This window comes from Oncorhynchus gorbuscha, linkage group LG17, assembly GCF_021184085.1.
Source record: "Oncorhynchus gorbuscha isolate QuinsamMale2020 ecotype Even-year linkage group LG17, OgorEven_v1.0, whole genome shotgun sequence".
NCBI classification, from domain to species: Eukaryota; Metazoa; Chordata; class Actinopteri; order Salmoniformes; family Salmonidae; genus Oncorhynchus; species Oncorhynchus gorbuscha.
In genome coordinates, this window is record NC_060189.1 from 8036953 (window position 1) to 8043775 (window position 6823).

Sequence of the window (6823 nt, forward strand, 5' to 3'; positions counted from 1 at the left end):
TCACAGGGGTTGAATGTAATGTGGCACAATCCCCTCTGAGTTTCACGGTTTATTGAAGCTCTGAAATATCTAGCATTCAGCAAGGTCAAACCATCCATCACACTGTGGGGTAGTCACCGAGACAAAATGTCTTCACAACATGAGGCACACGACAGAACAGAAATGACTTGTTGTTCAGATAAGCCCACACATCTGATTTATCAGTTCATTTTATTGGCCTTATTCTGCAATTTGTTTCACATTTTGAGCTCTTTAAAATACAACATTAACACAGACATAAATATGTTCAACAAGGTCACAGATCATTTGCAGCACAAGCTGGAAAATCTGACAATATGGGCATCATTAATTAATACATTCTAAAATACGAAATGTATAGCTCAAATATAAGTGAAGAACTTGCCACAAACAATTTGTTCAATCATCTTCACAGCGTGGCAACTTCCTACTTATAGAAATCAACAATAGCAAAATTCAAATCTGCAAATAGTTCCATTATTGGCAACAAAGGACTGCCCATCAACTAAATTAACTGCTTATCAATTTCCGTTTTCTTCAGTCACTAAATATGTTCATCCTTCACAAGGATGTGCATATATGGGAGAAACCTTTATTTTATTTGTGAGGGTCATTCGTTTTTTTCTTCAAATCTTTTCATCCACTTTATTCTGGCCACCTGTGGTGTGGATGGATAGCTGGGTTTAACAATCCCAGAGGGACTATGTACACAATAACGTGGTGCTAAACCAAACTGGTGCCAAACCAAACACATACAGACTGCAAACAATCCCAGAATGACTGATTTCTAAAGCTTTAGATAAAATACAAAATGTTCTCCCATATATACACAAATAGAACGTGCTAGTATGTCATATTAATCTGTTGTGGCTACTTCCCAATCAAACGTTAATGTTTTTACGTTAAAGTTTGTTCAAAGTGTTAACAGGAGTAGACCTATGGAAAAAGAGACTTCTGGCCATTGTTGGTCGATTTACCAGTCAAGAGCATTAAAGTGGCAAAATGGCACTATTCCGTTAGGCAATTAATGATTCCTTTTGGACCGCCAATTGATTTGAACATAAATAATATATCGGACAAGGCATAAAAGTTTGAGATATTCAGTATTTAACTATAGCATCGCTATCCTATGTGCCTGTACCATACTGTATTTAATGTTTTTGGGAGTTCAGTCAGAAGTATTGCAAAACCACTAAAATGCTTACAAAAACATGCAACGGAATACAAATGTAAAGTGGCAGATTGCTTTGTGTGAGGATAGCTTCCAATGTACTTTACAAATATGATGCATTACTTACATTTGTAATTCAGAACACTATAAAATAAGGCTTAAATCATCTATGAGCCTTGTTTGTATGAACGAGGATGGCTCGCTAAAGGCTGTGCACAACACAGGCCTACTGACAGTATCCATTCTTATTTTGATAATGGAGTGCTGGAAACTCATGATAACATAGAAATGGCATTTCATTGGTTTCTCCATTTATTTGTCTTTGTAATGGATACTGTTGGTCATGTTATCATTGTCGTACCCAATTTGTTCTTAGAGTTGTAGCCTACTCGTTGAATGAACTGCGAAAGATATCTTGGCAGAGTTGAGCGATAATGAGCCTGTCTACCTGTGCGGAGCACATGCCTCTCTTCCCTTTCACTCGCCATGTGCCCTTTTGGGCTTGGGTGGTGTTATTATAAAAACAACATTGTATACAGTTTTTGTCGTTGTTCTGAACCCGCAAGTCGTTGTGACATTGTCAAGTTCTCAACCCTCCCCCGTCCGTTGGTTGCAGCTGTTGGTTTGCCCTGTACGGAGCTCACGTGCGCCCGGTTGTGCCTTTTATCCAGTCTGCCCTGTACAGAGATTGCGCGCGCCCGGTATCCAAACACGCATGGCTTGAGATGCTGTCACAGGTCGAGTGTGTGTATGTATCAAGCTAACTATTTTAAATATCAACTGTACAGCAATACATTTTACACATCTACCCCCTAAACGGTCTGTGCACAGCCCTGGAGTAGGGCACCCCACTCTTAGAAAAAAGGGTTTGAAAAGGGTTCTTCAACTGTCTCCATAGGATAACCCTTTTTTGTTCTAGGATGTTTGGGTTTCATGTAGAACACTGTGGAAAGGGTTCTTCATGGAACCCAATAGGGTTCTACCTTGAACCAGCCGAAAACCCCTTTTAGGTTGTATATGGCACTTTTTTTCTAGTCCTGTACTGGAGGATAGGAATGTCGGGGTAAAGACCCTTGAATACAAAGAGAGAGCATTCCTATACTCACTCAAAGTGTGGAGAAATACAATTAATACATTATAATTCATCTGATTTTAGGTTCTAATAGTATCCTCCTCTGGGAGATGACAGAACAGAAATACATATTTATGATGGACTTCTTTATAAATAAAATAACACCTTTTGCTCCAACAAATGTTTGTGATCATATTTGACGTGATACATTATTCATTTTGTGTAATTTAAAACAAGAAAGTACTCTCAAGATGGGGCAGTAATAATCATTCAGAGTGCTCAGATCAAACATCTGTCATGTTTGTCATTTATTATCATGTCTTGTCCCTGTGCTCCCCATGCTATTCGTTTCCCTCTGCTGGTCTTATTTGGTTCTTTCCCTCCTTCTATCCCTCTCTCTCCCCCTCCCTCTCTCACTCTCTCGCTCTCTCTTCTCTCTATCGTTCCGTTCCTGCTCCCAGCTGTTCCTATTCCCCTAAGTCTTCCCACCTGTTCCCGATCCTTTCCCCTGATTAGAGTCCCTATTTATTCCTTTGTGTTCCGTTCCTGTCCCGTCGGTTCCTTGTTTGTATTCACCATGCTGTGATTGTGTTTCGCCCTGTCCCCTGTGATTGTGTCCTGTCGTGTTTTGCCTTCATCAGATGCTGCGTGTGAGCAGGTGTCTCTATCAACTACGGCCTGCGCCTACCCGAAGCGACCTGCAGTCTGTGGCCGCTTCTCAGTTATTCCCTCTACTACAGACTAGAGGATTTTTGTTATTCCCTGTTTGGACTTAAATAAACTCTGTTTCTGTTAAGTCGCTTTTGGGTCCTCTTTCACCTGCATGACAGAAGGAACCGACCAAGGAATGGACCCAGCGACTTCAGACGCTCGTTACACTGCCGTCGAGATCCAAGGAGCCATGCTCGGCAGACACGAGCAGGAATTGTCTGCTGCTCGCCATGCCGTGGAGAACCTGGCCGCTCAGGTTTCCGACCTCTCTGGACAGTTCCAGAGTCTCGTCTCGTGCCACCTGTTACTTCCTGGCCTGCCGAGCCTCCAGAACCTAGGGTTAATAACCCACCTTGCTACTCGGGCAGCCCACTGAGTGCCGCTCCTTTCTCACGCAGTGTGAGATTGTGTTCTCTCTCCAACCCAACACATACTCTAGAGAGAGAGCTCGGGTTGCTTACGTCATTTCACTCCTTACTGGCCGGGCTCGAGAATGGGGCACAGCTATCTGGGAGGCAAGGGCTGATTGCTCTAACAAAGTTCCAGAACTTTAAAGAGGAGATGATTCGGGTTTTTGACCGTTCAGTTTTTGGTGGGGAGGCTTCTAGGGCCCTGGCTTCCTTATGCCAAGGTGAACGGTCCATAACGGATTATTCCATTGAGTTTCGCACTCTTGCTGCCTCTAGTGAGTGGAACGAGCCGGCGCTGCTCGCTCGTTTTCTGGAGGGACTCCACGCAGTGGTTAAGGATGAGATTCTCTCCCGGGAGGTTCCTTCAGATGTGGACTCTTTGATTGCTCTCGCCATCCGCATAGAACGACGGGTAGATCTTCGTCACCGGGCTCGTGGAAGAGCTCGCATCAACGGTGTTTCCCTGCTCCGCATCGCAACCATCTCCCTCCTCTGGCTTTGAGACTGAGCCCATGCAGCTGGGAGGGATTCGCATCTCGAATAAGGAGAGGGAACGGAGGATCACCAACCGCCTGTGCCTCTATTGCGGAGTTGCTGGACATTTTGTTAATTCATGTCCAGTAAAAGCCAGAAGCTCATCTGTAAGCGGAGGGCTACAGGTGGCGCAACTACTCAAGTCTCTCCATCAAGATCCTGTACTACTTTGTCGGTCCACCTACGCTGGACCGGTTCGGGTGCTACATGTAGTGCCTTGATAGACTCTGGGGCTGAGGGTTGTTTCATGGACGAAGCATGGGTTCGGAAACATGACATTCCTTTCAGAGTTAGATAAGCCTACGCCCATGTTCGCCTTAGATGGTAGTCATCTTCCCAGTATCAGATTTGAGACACTACCTTTAACCCTCACAGTATCTGGTAACCACAGTGAGACTATTTCTTTTTTGATTTTCCGTTCACCGTTTACACCTGTTGTTTTGGGTCATCCCTGGCTAGTATGTCATAATCCTTCTATTAATTGGTCTAGTAATTCTATCCTATCCTGGAACGTTTCTTGTCATGTGAAGTGTTTAATGTCTGCCATCCCTCCCGTTTCTTCTGTCCCTACTTCTCAGGAGGAACCTGGCGATTTGACAGGAGTGCCGGAGGAATATCATGATCTGCGCACGGTCTTCAGTCGGTCCCGAGCCAACTCCCTTCCTCCTCACCGGTCGTATGATTGTAGTATTGATCTCCTTCCGGGGACCACTCCTCCTCGAGGTAGACTATACTCTCTGTCGGCTCCCGAACGTAAGGCTCTCGAGGATTATTTGTCTGTGTCTCTTGACGCCGGTACCATAGTGCCTTCTTCTTCTCCGGCCGGGCGGGGTTCTTTTTGTTAAGAAGAAGGACGGTACTCTGCGCCCCTGCGTGGATTATCGAGGGCTGAATGACATAACGGTTAAGAATCGTTATCCGCTTCCCCTTATGTCATCAGCCTTCGAGATTCTGCAGGGAGCCAGGTGCTTTACTAAGTTGGACCTTAACGCTTACCATCTCGTGCGCATCAGAGGGGACGAGTGGAAAACGGCGTTTAACACTCCGTTAGGGCATTTTGAGTACCGGGTTCTGCCGTTCGGTCTCGCCAATGCGCCAGCTGTTTTTCAGGCATTAGTTAATGATGTTCTGAGAGACATGCTGAACATTTTTGTTTTTGTCTATCTTGACGATATCCTGATTTTTTTCTCCGTCACTCGAGATTCATGTTCAGCACGTTCGACGTGTTCTACAGCGCCTTTTAGAGAATTGTCTCTACGTAAAGGCTGAGAAGTGCTCTTTTCATGTCTCCTCCGTTACTTTTCTCGGTTCCGTTATTTCCGCTGAAGGCATTCAGATGGATTCCGCTAAGGTCCAAGCTGTCAGTGATTGGCCCGTTCCAAGGTCACGTGTCGAGTTGCAGCGCTTTTTAGGTTTCGCTAATTTCTATCGGCGTTTCATTCGTAATTTCGGTCAAGTTGCTGCCCCTCTCACAGCTCTTACTTCTGTCAAGACGTGTTTTAAGTGGTCGGTTCCGCCCAGGGAGCTTTTGATCTTCTAAAAGAACGTTTTACGTCCGCTCCTATCCTCGTTACTCCTGACGTCACTAGACAATTCATTGTCGAGGTTGGCGCTTCAGAGGTAGGCGTGGGAGCCATTCTATCCCAGCGCTTCCAGTCTGACGATAAGGTTCATCCTTGCGCTTATTTTTCTCATCGCCTGTCGCCATCTGAGCGCAACTATGATGTGGGTAACCGTGAACTGCTCGCCATCCGCTTAGCCCTAGGCGAATGGCGACAGTGGTTGGAGGGCGACCGTTCCTTTTGTCGTTTGGACAGACCATAAGAACCTTGAGTACATCCGTTCTGCCAAACGACTTAATGCCCGTCAAGCTCGTTGGGCGTTGTTTTTCGCTCGTTTCGAGTTTGTGATTTCTTACCGTCCGGGTAGCAAGAACACCAAGCCTGATGCCTTATCCCGTCTGTTTAGTTCTTCTGTGGCTTCTACTGATCCCGAGGGGATTCTTCCTTATGGGCGTGTTGTCGGGTTAACAGTCTGGGGAATTGAAAGACAGGTTAAGCAAGCACTCACGCACACTGCGTCGCCGCGCTTGTCCTAGTAACCTCCTTTTCGTTCCTGTTTCCACTCGTCTGGCTGTTCTTCAGTGGGCTCACTCTGCCAAGTTAGCTGGTCATCCCGGTGTTCGAGGCACTCTTGCGTCTATTCGCCAGCGCTTTTGGTGGCCGACTCAGGAGCGTGACACGCGCCGTTTCGTGGCTGCTTGTTCGGACTGCGCGCAGACTAAGTCGGGTAACTCTCCTCCTGCCGGTCGTCTCAGACCGCTCCCCATTCCTTCTCGACCATGGTCTCACATTGCCTTAGACTTCATTACCGGTCTGCCTTTGTCTGCGGGGAAGACTGTGATTCTGACGGTTGTCGATAGGTTCTCTAAGGCGGCACATTTCATTCCCCTCGCTAAACTTCCTTCCGCTAAGGAGACGGCACAAATCATTATTGAGAATGTATTCAGAATTCATGGCCTCCCGTTAGACGCCGTTTCAGACAGAGGCCCGCAATTCACGTCACAGTTTTGGAGGGAGTTCTGTCGTTTGATTGGTGCGTCCGTCAGTCTCTCTTCCGGGTTTCATCCCCAGTCTAACGGTCAAGCAGAGAGGGCCAATCAGACGATTGGTCGCATACTACGCAGCCTTTCTTTCAGAAACCCTGCGTCTTGGGCAGAACAGCTCCCTGGGCAGAATACGCTCACAATTCGCTTCCTTCCTTCGTCTGCTACCGGGTTATCTCCGTTTCAGAGTAGTCTGGGTTACCAGCCTCCTCTGTTCTCATCCCAGCTTGCCGAGTCCAGCGTTCCCTCCGCTCAGCGTTTGTCCAACGTTGTGAGCGCACCTGGAGGAGGGTGAGGTCTGC